The sequence below is a fragment of the Helianthus annuus genome, chromosome 1 (assembly GCF_002127325.2).
Source record: "Helianthus annuus cultivar XRQ/B chromosome 1, HanXRQr2.0-SUNRISE, whole genome shotgun sequence".
NCBI classification, from domain to species: Eukaryota; Viridiplantae; Streptophyta; class Magnoliopsida; order Asterales; family Asteraceae; genus Helianthus; species Helianthus annuus.
In genome coordinates this window covers 78,994,008-79,010,047 of record NC_035433.2, presented here as the reverse complement: position 1 = coordinate 79,010,047, position 16,040 = coordinate 78,994,008, and positions in this window count along the sequence as shown.

The window sequence follows — 16,040 nt, the reverse complement described above, 5'->3', positions numbered from 1 at the left end:
GCTGTAACAGACTTGTGATCTGATTTTAACCATATTAGAATGAATGGTAATCGTATGTGTACTTTTTAATGGCACTTATACTATAAACAGCTTGCTGAATTGCCTTTTCAGCCGACTTTAACCGGCTGTAACAGGGCCTTAATAAAACGAAAAATGTATTTTCTGAAGTCTGGGTTTATGTACTATGAAATACGGTTCTAATGGCACCGGAATCATAATTTTTGGACTTCGTTTACTATTTTTAAAGCGCCAATTTGTAACAGCAGCTAAAGCTGCATTTTTACAGCAGTAAATGGGAGTCATATTTTCTGTCATAACTTGAATTTGGTCTAGAGTTAGATCATAAAATTTACACTGTAGATGGTCACCGTTGTCGCCGTGATCCTCCAATTGGAATTTCGTAAATCGGAATCTCGGGGAATTTGTAATAAAATATTCCGTGAACTGCAGTTAGAAAAAGGTAAATCTGAATGCAGTCCGGAAAATGATTTTCTGTAAAATATTGGTGATGATTTGGATCACGATATTTTTACACAATAATATTTGGATCGTATGAGTCATTCTGTAAAAATTTCGGAATTTTTGGAATAAGATAACTATTTTAATAAAATAACCGAAAACAGCCAGTTTTGTGTTTGAAAACTGAATCGGTATAAGTAATATTTAGCATGTCTAAATGTCGGGATGATTATTTGAGAATGAGCTAACAAGATTTTACAAAAGAAAATGATACGCTTGTAAGCGTGGCCACCTCCAGTTACAGAGGAAACTCTGGCGAAATTTTTCTGGAAATATAACACATAGAAATATTTTCGTGACAAGTGTTATAAATATATTTTTAACTTGTTTTTCCAAATAAATTTCGCCATTATTTTTATTACAAAATAACCAAGTGTCGGAGGTGGGATTTTCATAAATAAGACTTGCTAAATATATATTTAGTATATATTTTTCATAGTAACACTTGTGTGAATTTCACGATTATTTTGTGAACTACGTAAATATTATTTTTAGAGTAAAAATAATATTACTGGAAAAATACTGAATTGTAACGACTCCAAAATAATACCAACGCCTTCACAATAAATATATAAGTTACATCGGTATTATTATTTCCACACAAACGTTGAGATGTAACTTATGTAATTTCGGAAAGTACCTTTAAACGCGTACTTTGATAAAAGTATTATTTTGGAATATGGTATGGAATAAAATATAATATTTTTGGGAAAAATAATTATATTTTGGAGATAGAATGTTTTAAACGAATAAATTAAAATATATTATATTAAGTGGGACTTAATAATATATTCATGGAGTTATATAAACGCACATGTATTAAAACCCCCATCCTTGGGAAGGAATATAAGTAATACATAATTAAGAAGTGTACACACGAAATAGTTGTCTAACAATCAGAACTCCCCCTTTCAACAAACTATTTTCCTATTTAGATTTCAAAACACTTAAGTTTGTTTTAATCAAAATGGTTTTTCCGGAAAATAAGTTTTGTTTTAACCACTTGTAGGTTCGGGGTAAACACATCACATTGTCCATTTTTAACCACATGTATGAGGATTACATCAAGTTCAAATTAATGACCTTGAGTAATCACCTTGTCAGAACAAACCTCTGTACCACTTGTAAGAAAATCAAGTACAACTTAATGTCCCTGATTTATCATTTGTAGGAATACCACATCTACACAAATTCCTTTTACCAAACAAAAGATGCCGATTCCTGCTTCACACTTACCAACCTGGAAGCTTCGGCAAGTCCACAACCTGTAAAAATTTCAACAATTTTAAATACTTTCTCAAAAACTATTTTAACAAGAATGATGCCGATTCCTGATCCGCGATTACAAACTTGGGATCACCGGCAAGTCCAAATTTTTCAAGGGAAAAGAATTTCCACCCAAGTCTTACCAACTTTGGGTGTTTTTAACTCTTGTTCAGTAGGGTTATAAGTTGCTTTCTTTGTTGCATAAAAATCTTTAACCCCTTAAACCTTCCCTCGACCATTTTTCCAAAAATCTTTTTTACATTTCCATTAAATGCTTTCTCGACATCGAATCCTTTTGTTTCAGAATAGAATTGATCCGAAATCTCTACCTTACCAACCTTTTGTTTAAAATTTTCATTATTCAATGGTGGAATATTACCATCATCCACTGAAATCATTGAGTTTTCTTCTTTGACCTCAACTTGTGGCTCTTCTGGCTTTGTGGAACCAGAATTATCGCCGACTTTCTCAGAAAACTTCTTAACAACCCACATTTGGTTGTTTTTTGCTCTCTTTTTGTAAAAATTTTTCTTTGAACATTCACCAACTTCATAAGTTGAATTTTCAAAAATTTTGAATTTTTCAGTTGGTTGTTCATCGTTCTCAACAACTTTTTCTTTAAGTTTTTCAGAAACTCCCTGATTTGTCTTAGTATTCGTCGAACAATTCCATGCAATGTGACCAGCTTCATTGCATTTAAAACAGGTTCGAGTATCTTTCCTATGAAAAACTCCAGTTCCTTTTCTCTCAGCAAGAAACTCTTGGTTTGATTGTTTCCAGAAAGGTTTCTTCTGTTCTTCCTCAGCACTTCCTCCTGAAACAAATTTTGTGTTTGTTTTAGAAATTCTCTCATTTTTATAATTTTCAGGTGGAATAAAACCAAGACCTTTCTTTTTGAAATTACCATTATGGTTTGGTTTCTTTTGAAAACCAGAACCAGAATTGTAACCCTTTTTCTTGTTTAATCGCTGTTGAACTCTTGAAGTGTATTTTTTAGGTTTTCCAGTAAGATTTAAGTCTTTTATTTCAGAAATATTGATTTCTGTCATTTTGAAAACCTTTTTGATCATTTCAAATCTAACACTTCTTATTGGAAACTCTTTGTCAGAATATAATTTATCAGAATCATTCAAAGTATATGCTACTTCGAATGTTTCATCATTCAAATTCGATTTTGATAACAAAAACTCTTTACTGTAAGCCTGTTTAACCGAAGATTTTTGACTGTTGACTGACGAACTTGAACCTCCAGACTCAGACTCCTCTTCAGTATCCAACACCTGATCGACCACCTTTTTGATTAACTCAGACTCATGATCAGTGTCGGATGATGTGAAAGTGACATCAATGTTTTCTGGTAATTCATCAGTTGTATCGGTTTTTAACTTTATATTGACTGCCTTTTCAACTTGCTCCTCATTTGGTTTTCTGGGAGAATAACCTTCCTAGATCGGAGGTGGACACTTGTTATAGCTAATACTTGGTTTCTTACCAGTATCCTTCTTCTTTGGCTTCTCATCTTGAAATGCTTCAAAATCTGCAACAGTTGGATAAATTCGATCAATAAGATAATTAGAACTAGAATAACTCTGTAATAAGCGTCTGATTCTCTCATTCTCAATTTTCTCAGTCTCCAATTCTTGTTTCAGCTTGGCACATTCCTCAATGTAATAATTTTTAGCTTTTTGTTTTGTCATCATCACAGCATTCATCATGGTTAATGCTTTTTCTCTTTCAGAATTCGTCTTTTGAAGACCAGTTACCGTCTTGTTCAATACATCGTAAGATTTTTTCACGTAATTGAGATTGAACAGTAATTGTTCCTTCATCTTCTCAAGCTCAACCAATTTTCATCTTTTTCTTCACACGGTTTGCAAATCTCCAAACACTTTTAGCATGGTTTGATGACTTCCACAATCTTTTCTACTTCGATGATCTTCTCAACTTCAACAACTTTTTCACTTTCAATCACCTTCTCAGTTTCAACAATCTCCTCAGCAACAATTTTAATTTCTTCATTTTGAGCAATCTCATCTTTTTGAGCAACACTTTCAGACTTCATTTGCTTTTGTTCTTTTGCTGCTCATCTCTCCTTCAGCTTCTCCAAGCATTCTGCAAAATAAAAATGAAAACTTTCAGAAGATAGATGAGTTTTTGCAACATTAATATGTCTTTCTTCTTCATCATCACCACTGTCATCAGTTGGTGATTGATCAAACTCTATTGACTTGTCAGAACTATCATCTGAAGAATCAGAATCAGATGGTGTTTGATCAAAAACAGTTTCTCTTTCTGAACTTTCATCTGAACTTAGTGAGCTTTCATCTGATGAAACTGACTTTTCTTCTTCATTCTTCACACTAACACCAATAGCTTTCATCCACTCGGTAAACATATCTGGTTCTTTCACAATTTTACCAATGAAAGCTTTAAACTCCCCTTTCTCATCTACAAACATATCCCAGCTAAAACCTTCAGGTAACCTGTCATCATCTTGATTGATTAGGCATGCTTTGCTGTCGGATGAAATGTATTTATCCCAGCTGAAATTTTCTTGATTCACTAAACATGCTCTCTTTAAAGAATCTTCTATCACTTTTCTACCATGAGCCACTTGTGGTTCTTGTTGTTGTTGTTGTTGTTGACCAACTTGTTGATATATGGCTTTCCGGTAGTAGTCATCTTTTCCAAACGGATTCTTTGCTTCATTTGCTTCTCTATTCTTGCATTCCCTCTTGAAATGACCTTTCTCCCTGCATCGAAAACAAGTAACTTTAGATTTATCAAAACCTAAAGTAGAAACATGTGCATCAAGAAAATCATTTCTTCCAGTAATCATCTTGAATTTTTCAGCTCTTCTTAGGACACTAGCAAGACACCAGTTGATGTCCATGAGCTCCATTTCTTCAGCGTCTATCTGATCATAATCTTCTTTAGTTAGCATAGAATTCCCGATCCTTCCTACAACGAGACTTTCATAGGATTGTAACACAGTTGCAAGTAAAGACATGTGATCTTTTGCAATTTCTTCAGAGAAACTTTGACCCTCTGGAAGATTCAATGCAATGTTGCACTGTATCACACAACCACCACCTTTTGTACTTTGAGAATGAAAACTTGATGTTGAACTTTTTGGATTAACACTCGGATATGAAGAAAATCCACTGCTGTTGTTTGAACCTTGATCAACATTTTCTATTGAATTTCCAGCACTAAACGCAGTTTGTATCTTCGGACTTCTTTCAACCTCTTGAACACTGCCTTTGTAGTACATTTTCACATCTTGTTGACCACTCGGGTTATTCATCCTCGCAATCTTTTGCTGTTCAAGATCTTGACCCTCAATTTTCTCAATGAACTGAGAAATTGTCAAACCATCATATTCTCTGGTGTTTTTCAAGATCATCAAATAATGTACCCCACTCTTTCTGAGGTAAGGCGTCAGCTAACTTGTCGACCCATTCCTCTTGATCTTTGGTTATGCTTAACATAGGCATAGATCGCACTAAGTGGCAATATCGTTCGATCAATTTCTTTGTATCTTCTCCTGGCAAACTTGTGAAAAGATCAAATTCTTTCTTAAGCAGTGCCTTTTTACTCTTGATCATCTTTTCACTTCCTTCAAACTTAATTCTAAGAGCATCCCAAATTGATTTTGAAGTTTTGTCATGCTGAAGCAATACAAAGATGTCTTCCTTAATGGCTTGCTGAAGTAGACTAATCATCATCTTTTCTACTTTGTACATATCTCGTTCTTGGTCACTGAATTTAGAAATCGTTTTTTCAACTTGCATATCAGTACGTGGTAGGACATATTTTTTTCAGAATACACTCCCAAGATCTTAGATGGTTAGCTTGAACCCAGTTTTCAAATCTATATTTCCATCCGTAATACTCCTCAATACTCATTAACTTCGGGGGTTTTTGCAATGTTCTAGTCTCATTCTCCAAGTTCATCTTTTGAGCAATGGAAACCGGAGTAGTCGGAGATGTGGCGAATGCGTTATAAAATTCTTCGGTATCACGTTTTCCAAAAATAGGACATTTCAAGTGAAATAACCCTTCAGGCGAAATAACCTGAAATAACCACTTCAAGCGAAATTAAATCTCCAAGCGGAATAAGAAATTCAAACGGAATCACTTGATTTCGCTTGAAATTCAAGCGGAATAACGTTTGAAGCGAAATCACTGATTTCGCTTGAAACTTTTCAAGCGGAATACCGTTTTTGAAGCGGAATAAAGCAATTTCAAGCGGAATAACAACTTGAAGCGGAAACAGAATGTGTTCGTTCAAGCGGAATCATAACTAAGGTCCATTTTTACCATTTTTAAGCTGAATTTTGTTCTGAAACTCTCAAGGTTTTGTTAAAATTCAGTTTTACACAATATGTGAGAAAATGAGCTGATTTTAACCGTGAAAAGTTGTTAATTTTGAAAAGAAGGTGTAGAAAACAGAAATTTTGAGCTGAATCGGTAAGAACTCCTCCTCCTGAGCTCTGATACCAATTGTAGGATCGTGTCGTGACCCAAACGAGTCGTTCAGAGGAACTCTTGATCTGTTTCAGAGGCGGAAACTAAGAAACAGACTTCGAAACAGCTTGCAAATCACTTTAAACCTTTTTCTGATTGATATAACACTGATTACATGCAGAAAACAAACCGGCAGCACCTCGGTATGAAAATCCAGAACTATTACAATGATTTCGCTTGAAGCTGCTATATATAGAGATCAGATTCCGATTGAATGTGACAATGTGCATTTCAAGCGGAATTAGTTTATGTTGATTCCACTTGAAACTACACATGACACTTTCAAGTGAAATCACTCATTCAAGCGAAATCAATCCTATTTCACACTTAAATCTTCTATTTTTGTGTACAACGTGCCCTGATCTAACAATCTAGTTACAAGACTCGATACAAGACGAAGACGACAGATGTATGCACCAACAATTGTGACGTCCATTTCCCGATGATTCGGAATTGATGTAGCTCCCCCTAAAACAATTACCGGTTTTGGTTTCCAAATATGTTTCTGTTTTTCATTTTTAACATCTGATTTAACAGATTGTGTTTAGATAACCTCTGGTTTTAAAGCCTTTTCAACTTCTTTTCTTTGTTTCTTTTTCTGTTCCTTTTCTCATTGTTTAACAAGACGAGCGTCCTGTTTTGGTGAAACAGATCTTTTATGGTAACTATTACCACGAGGGGCATTAACTTTTGCCTTTCCCTTTGTGAGATATGGATAGTTTCTGACAATGTGCCCATACTCACCGCATTCAAAGCATGATCTCCACTCAACAAACCTCAGAGTATCATAACTGTAGGAGCTTGATGATGAACTTCGTGATCTTGAGGTACTTGGTCCTACATCACAACAGTTTGTGTGTTATGTGTAGTTGTTTTGACTGTTTCTTTTCAAAATTTTCTTTTGCATAACAAAATCTGTGTTGGATTTGTTTTCAAAAGATTCAATTTTATCCGTCCCTCGAGATTTCACGAAGTTCACCTTCTGAACCTTCTTCTTGTTTTGGCTTTGTTTGCCTTTTCCCTTTCCTTGGGTAGCGTGATTTTGCTTTTGTTGATTGTTTTGTGGTTGCAATTTTTAATTCCCGTATTTCTTTCTAACTTTGGATTTTGACATAGGAGCACACTGAGTTACTATAACTCCTGGGTTCGACTTTCCCAAAAACTTACTAGTAGAATCTTCGAAAACTTTATCAATCAAGGATTGATTGACATTTTTGATTGGGAAATCCTTTTCTGAATATATTTTATCAGATCCGATCAACGTGTAAAGAAAATTCACGCTTTCACGGGTCTCAACATGAGCTTCAGCAATCTCGACAGGAGTAGTGACACCCAGTTTTGTCGGAGGATCACAAAGAATGTGATTCTCGAGAGGTATGTCCTCTTCTTTGATCACCACATCAGAGTGTGCTGAGTCAGTATCATTGGATTCATCATCTGAAGAATTAGCATCCTTCACAATGACTGCAGGATCCTGATTTTGTTCAGCTTTTGATACTTTCGCATCTGCTGACTCATCCGAATATGAGGATACTTCCCTTTTGTAACCAAGTCCAGCTACAATTTCTCAACGTCTAATGGAACAGATGGCTCAAATTGAGGTTTATCCTCCTCATCAGGCATTACGGTATAATTGTGTCTAATAGGTGGAGGACACTTCTTATATCCTGAACTATATCCTAACAACATATAAATCTAGAAGATAATCTTTTCTTCGTCAATGTATATGATGTGCTTATTAGTAGGGTTTTCTGGAAAAGAAATTAGTTTTTTTTAAAGAGAACAGGAATAGGTTTTTTTAATCCATGTGAAAAGGTTGGTCAAAAAGAATTTTAAAAATTGGTCGTAAGTACCTTTACTACAAAGGGTAAGTAAGGTGGTCTTCATAGCGAATATTTCGTTAGCTTTTAATTGTAAAAGCCCAAATTAACTAAATACTAAGAAAAATTATTGCTTTGTATGAATTTTGAAGTTTTGATGTCGTGTGATTAAGAAAGTTATTGTATTTAAAGAAAACTAACCCCTTCCGGATTTCCGGTTCAACGATTCACCTAAACTTGTTTAATTAGATAGATACCAAAAAAGGCCTTGTTAATGCTTTAATTCGATTGATCGATAATCAATGACAACTTTTTAATAAAAACTTATGCAATTCAATTACCAAATCATAAGTGCCTAAAACCCAACAAATAACCAAACTACTCACTATGCAAGAAAATCGAATACAAATGGTAAAAGATGAATAATTGCAACACAAATAATTTGAGATAACGTAAAAATGTGTTGTTTGACCCATAACCACAAATGATTTGCACAACCATAGGCTTACCTGCTAAAAAAAGAAAATAATATTAATTTAGTTTTGCAGATAAAGATACAAAATCAAAGGGTCAAAGGGGTAATGAATTGATAGAAAAGTGTGTAAAAACAAAGGGTTAAAATTGAAAATCTAAGATAAACACACAATTATAAATCAAACCCTAATTCTCCATTCTATTCTTATTATATTATCAGACGCATCTTGGGCAGTTGGGCGCCGCATCATCTGCCACCGTCTTTTGTTTGTTTACTTCGTTGCCAATGCTAGACGAAAGTAGCTTCAGCATTCAATGGTAAGTGCTCTTTAATTCTTCGTTATATTATTTTCAGTTGTTAAGTATACTGACCGATTCTTGATGAAGGGAACTGAAGAATGCGTGTTAAAGGTTGATAACATGTTGATAGTTCATAGCGATGAAGGTAACTCACCTAAAAATTGACTTTTCTGATCAGCCTTATTTAAATATTTACATATATTTTTGTCCATATCGTCTGAATTGTTCGACCCGTTTTCTTTCTAGATTTAGATATTTGACCGATCTTTGCTTATGCAGTTCTTGTTCAAGAGGAGTTGTTGAAAGTTCTGAGTCGTTTTTCAACGTATCAAGGAAGACATTTAACTACATCCTTTCGCTTGTATGAGAACGCATGATAAACGGATACATAAACTTCACATTCACTGATCCGTAGAGAGATATCTCTAAACCATCAAATCGACATATCAATAATAACAGTATGCAACTACTGTTGGATTAGTCGGGTTTGTTTGCGGGTCACGGGTCAGCACGTTATCTGGTCGCGGGTTTGTTTATGGATCAAACGGGTCAAGAGTTGTTTGACAAAATCTTATTAGAATAATGGAATTATACCCATGATCTCAAATCTGCACATCCTTATAAAGAAATGTAATTTGGAGGTGTAGGTTGAATAGCACATGTTAGGCAGAATACTAGGTCAATAGTTTTTACCGATTTGTTAGTTGAATTAGTATTTTTTACGGAGTATTATTTTTTTATTTCCCATGTGTTAGTGCATGGAAGGCTATTTAAAGCCATCTCTATTTGTTGAATAAAATACCCCCTTCATTTGGAAATATACAGTGAATTCAAATGGCTTCCATTTTCTTCCAATACACATAAACAAACTTTGTCTATGGAGTGTTTTTTTGTGAGTGTATTGAGTGTGAGTTGAGTGGGGTCTGAACCAACAACTACAAGTGATCGTGGACCCAACAATGCGGTTTGTTGATGTGGTTTGGCACAGAAAGGAGAGAAGTTAAATGTGAATGTATTGAAGCTTTCTGAACGATAAAATATTACAGAATATTTAGTTGGAGACTCGGGTTTTCAGCTTTCTCCATGGCTGATAACTGCATACTGTGATAAAGAACTGAATGAAGACCAAACTGAATTCAAGCATTTAGCAGCTAGGTTGGTTGCTACAAATGCTTTGAATCCTATAATAGATTTATTGTATAGATCATTATTCAAGAGTTTAACACTTCATTGGCTTTTGAATAGTTGTATATTGTAATTATTTGACAAGTGATAATTAAGAAAGAAGATTAAAGTGATTATGTAAATTTTTTTGTATTAATTTAAAAAAAAAGAACTTTAAAGTGATTGTGTTAAGTTTTCATATATTTGTATTCCGCTACATTATAAGAACAATTTGATAAACATGTATAGGTTTGTTCACGAGTAAGTGCTTAACTTTGTATCAGGTTGATTTCAAAGTTCATAACTTTGATTCTTGAAAAAGTATTTTAGATTGAACCTAAATAACAAAAAAAAAAATAATAATAATAAAAAATCAAACCTAATCTAACTACTATAATAAAAGAAACCACTTTAGGGACACTTGTCATTATATTAAGCCATCTTTTATAGATAATTATTATTTTAATTTAACCTATTCTAATTAATTATAGATAATCCTCCTACAAAATATTATTTAATTTAATATCTTATATTATAGATAACACTCTCTTACTAAATATTATTAGTTTAATATCTTATGAATAAATATTATTTAGTTTAATCTCCTTCTCATTTATAATATTATTTATTTGAATTAATTATATTTGAACGTTTTGTTTAGTTTGGTATAAAATAAATTTTACGAAACTTAAAATAAAATTAACTAATATTATTTATTATTTATACATTTACAGAGTTTTAAATAAAGGGTTAAATTTATTGAGACTTCGTTAACAAATTTTGCAACAACAGAATAATCTATTTTTGTCATGAAAACCAAACTTTGTATTAATATATTAAATATTTTTATTTTCACTGTATAAGATTACATTTACTAGACCCATGTAACACATGAGGTTTTTTAAGATATAACTTTTTATTATTTGATATATAAAATTAGATTTACTCAATTCGTACAATACACAAGGTTTTTTAAGTATATATATATATATATATTTTATTATTTAGTACAGAAAATTACATTTATTCAAACCGTGTAATGCGCATATTTTTAAAGATGTATTTTTTTATTGTTTGGTATATAAAATCAAATTTACTCAACCCGTGTAATAAATGAGATTTTTTTAAAGATGTATTATTTTATTCTTTGATAAACAATATTACGTTTATTTAACCCGTGTTTTAAAGATACAACTTTTTTATTTGGTATATAAAATTACCTTTACTCAACCTGTACAATATGGTTTTTATAGATATAATTTTTTATTATTTAATATATAAAATTAAATTTATTTAACTCGTACAGTAAATATGGTTTTAAAGATATATTATTTTGTTATTTAGTATATAAAATTTATTTATTCAACTCCGTGTAATATACGGGGTTATAACCTAGTAGTTACTAAAACAAACCAAATCTATATCTATACTATATAATAAAAGAAACCACTTTAGGGACACTTGTCATTATATTAGGCCATCTCTTATAGATAATTATTATTTTAGTTTAATTTCTTCTAATTAATTATAAATAACCCTTCTACTAAATATTATTTAATTTAATAATATATATTATATAAAATGTTAACGGAATAAAAAATAAGATAACATCACATGTATTCAAATATAGGATCACAACTTGAATGACCATACATGTAATCGATTATTTTTTTCACTTTTTTTTTAAATTAATGAAGGAACACTTTACTTATTATTGACCATCTACTTAATTGTAAATATTTTTTATTATTTAATATAAATTATAGATAATTATTATTTAATTTAAATTATGAAATTTAATATATGTTTCAAGCATTTAAGAAATAACGGATAAAGTTCCATAGAATATCTTATTATTTCTTTATATTAATTACTAGGTTAAAAATTATATCTTAATAATTGAAATAAATATCGAGCATTTTCATAACGAGAGTGGAGGGAACGATTTTCTTGCTTAATAAATTAGGGGCCAAAAGGGTTAGAAAAAAAGACGTTAGGGGCTCAGATGTTAAAAAAAATCTTTTTTGGGATTTATGAAAATATATTAAAAAAAATCCCTAGCCTCCAGGAGTTATAATTAATCTCTTTGTGCGACAAAAATTGAAAAAAGAATCTTTTTTTTCTTTTCTTTTGAATTTCATGGAAACCATACGATGGTAAACTTTTTATTTTATTTAGTAGGATTACTCACTAGGTAATTACTGGAAATCACTATTGATAAGTGGTGAATTTTGAGATTTTTGATCGAGACGTCAAAAATATATATACATCAAAAAATTTCTATAAAAGAGAGGGGTCAAAAACATATATACAAGAAAATTTCTATAAAAACGTGGGGTTAAAAACGTATATACCCAAAAAAAATTATACGAAAACTACATAATATCCACTAGTAAGCGAAAAGTTCGGGGGTCGGCCACCCCCGCTATGTTATGCCCCTGTTGATGATCTTCTAATAGTGTAATCGTATGTGATGTGTAATGATATAATATGATATGTTACTATGTAAAAAAATTAAATAATATAATGTTATGCAATATTATATTTATCTTGTTAAACAAAAATGAAATAAATGAATCATGTATAAGCGAACCGATTCTATAAGTTCGTTATAGGTTTATAAGTTTGATGTCATATTGAAGAGTAAATTGCAATTTTAGTGCTTGAGTTTTGTTTAAATTTGCCATTTTAGTTCAAATAGTTTTTTTTTTGTCTTTTGCTCCCTGACTTTTCCCTTTTATTTCCATTTTAATCACATACACTAACTCTATCCAAAAACTCCATCTTTAACCAGGGGAATTTTGAGGATTTTCATTTTAAATGTTTTCAATTGCCATTTTGATCCAATTCCAAAAAATCAAAAAAATTCTAAAAAATAATAAAAATTCTAAAAAATCATAAAAATTCTAAAAAAAATCTAAAAAAATAAAAAAAATCCGTTTCGGCGCGAACCGTTTCAAACCCGAACCGTTTCGAGCTGAACCGTTTCGACGCGAACCGTTTCGACCCATACCGTTTCGAACCGAACCGTTTCGAGCTGAGCCGTTTCGACGCGAACCATTTCGACCCGTACCGTTTCGAGCTGAACCGTTTCGAAGCAAACCGTTTCGAGCTGAACCGTTTCGATCCGAACCGTTTCGAACCGAACCGTTTCAAGCCGAACCGTTTTGAGCTGAACCTTTTTGAGCTGAACCGTTTCTAGCTGAACCGTTTCGAACCGAACCGTTTCGAGCTGAACCGTTTCGACGCGAACCGTTTTGACCCGTACCGTTTCGAACCGAACCGAACCGTTTCGATCCGTACCGTTTCGAGCTGAACGGTTCGCGTCGAAACGGTTCAGCTCGAAACAGTTCAGGTCGAAACGGTACGGGTCGAAACGGTTCGCGTCGAAACGGTCCAGCTCGAAACGGTTCGGTTCGAAACGGTTCGGGTCGAAACGGTACGGGTCGAAACGGTTCAGCTCGAATCGGTTCAGCTCGAAACGGTTCGGGTTCAAAACGGTTCGTGCCGAAATGGATTTTTTTTATTTTTTTAGATTTTTTTAGAATTTTTATGATTTTTTAGAATTTTCATTATTTTTTAGAATTTTTTGGAATTTTTTTGATTTTTTGGAATTTTTTTGATTTTTTTGAATTGGATCAAAATGGCAATTGAAAACATTTAAAATGAAAATCCCCAAAATACCCCTGATTAAAGATGGAGTTTTTGGATGGAGTTAGTGTATGTGATTAAAATGACAACAAAAGGGAAAAGTCAGGGATTCAGAGGCAAAAAAAAACTATTTGTACTAAAATGACAAATTTGAACAAAACTCAGGGATTAAAATGGCAATTTACCCCATATTGAAAGAAAACTTTTTTGAAAGAAAAACCCAAATATCTAACTCAACTCTTATGTGACGGATTTTAAAAACATAACATATAAAAATTATTTTTTTTCTTGGATTTCCTATGATCCGTTCATTGGTAATCCGAAGTTGATTATGGACGCAATATAAAATGCGTGTATCTATTGGCACACTCAAATGCCTATATGCATATCAAAAACAGTTTTTTTGTCCTATATGCACACCCTGCAGTGTCGAGCTGTGGCTAAAGCGCGGCGTTTTGGTCCGGTTAACCAGACAAAGGCTGACGGGATGCAAAATCGACGGCAAATCCACAACGGCTGGATGTCAGTTTTTAGGAAATCGCCTAGTCACATGGTAGTGCAAGAAGCAGACTTGTGTCGCTACATTAACATGCGAAGCTGAATACATTGCTGCCTCAAGTTGTTGCTCCCAAGTTCTGTGGATCCAACAACAATTGCGCGACTACGGTTTTGAATTCCTAACTACTCCTATTTACGTTGATAATTCTGCTGCCTTACAGATCACTAGAAATCCTGTGCAGCATTCAAAGACCAAACACATCGAAATCAAATATCACTTCATACGTGATTGCTTTGATAAAAGGCTAATCGATGTTGTTAAGGTCCACACCGATGACCAACGTGCCGACCTTTTTACCAAAGCATTTGACAAATCAAGATTTGACTTTTTATTATTGGTAAACGACATTAAGGTCAAGCAAGAGTAAAACCAACATCGGAAAAGCATTTTTGTACATACCTTTGTGTTTTAAATTTATCTTAGTTTGTTGATTTTAGGGGGAGTAAATCCAAATTTGAAAACCCAAAAACATCAAAAAAATTCAAAAATACAAAAACAATAGAAAAACAAAAATGAGTTTCCTGGCGAGCAAAAGAGAATATGATAGTACATCAGTGGTCTGCCCAAACCTCTTTAAACCTAAACTGAAAAACGATAAGCAGTTCTATATAAGATGTATCGGTAGGCTCACAATCATTTTAAAGTGTGCAGGGTGATATAAAATTAAATCGATTGAAGACCAGGTGGGAACCATTCATTGGCATATGGTCTTACTACCGAAATTTCGTTTGAGAGATTGCCGAGGTTCTGAGATATTCAGTCTTTATGCTGCTTATCATCTGGGTATCATGGTTGTATCTTTTACTTAAAAATAACGGGGTCGCAAGTCTAGATCTTCCATGATACCATACATACGTGTACATATTGCATTCGACCTCAATAAGTGATCAACAATCACATGTCCCTCTCACATAAGTGATAAAATATCACATTTATCCGGGAGTCAAGTTCGTCTCTCTGCTGTACGAAAGTACTGACCTGTTCACGGACTTGCTCCTGTGCCCTCATGCATCGAAAATCAAGTTCCTCATCAATAAGTGATTCTATCACATACGGCTTGTTTTCAAATCAAAATAAGTGAGAATCTCACATCATATACGGTCAAACAAATGATAAACGGTATACTCACCGGTAAGATGAACTCTCGTGCATACCTTGATACGGGAATGTGTCGTGATGTGGATGAACACCGGTCGGTAAGTATGTATCATACCTTTACGTATCCCCTAAACATGATTACATCTGATAAGTTGAGCTTAAGTGGACAACAATACCGATAATTGTTATAGGATGCTTATCTAAATGTTAACTAATTGAACAACAAGAGCGTTTTGGCATGACCATACACTGATATGATTCTCTTACCCTCGAAACTCGCAAACAGAATGTCTGTATATATTTATTTACTGCTTTCTGTCTTTACATTTAAAATATTCAAAAATTCCAAAAAGATTTTAGGTGTGTTTTAATATAAACTTTCTAAAAGCCAAAAAGATTTTATTTCTATCTTATTTTCGATTGTACGATGTTGGATCTCGAGTCTTCGTTGCCTGAAACCTGATTGAAAACCAAATTGACTAAATCTTCATAAACGGTCAAAATTTGCAAGTTTTGAAAGTTAAAAACTAAAATTGACAAATTTGTTAAACTTTCAAACTGTCGGACGGTAGTTGACTGGAATATGGTCATACGTGTGTTGTTTGTTTATTGTAACTATATTCCAAGCAGTTGTTCTCATTATGCGTTTAGATTTCTTG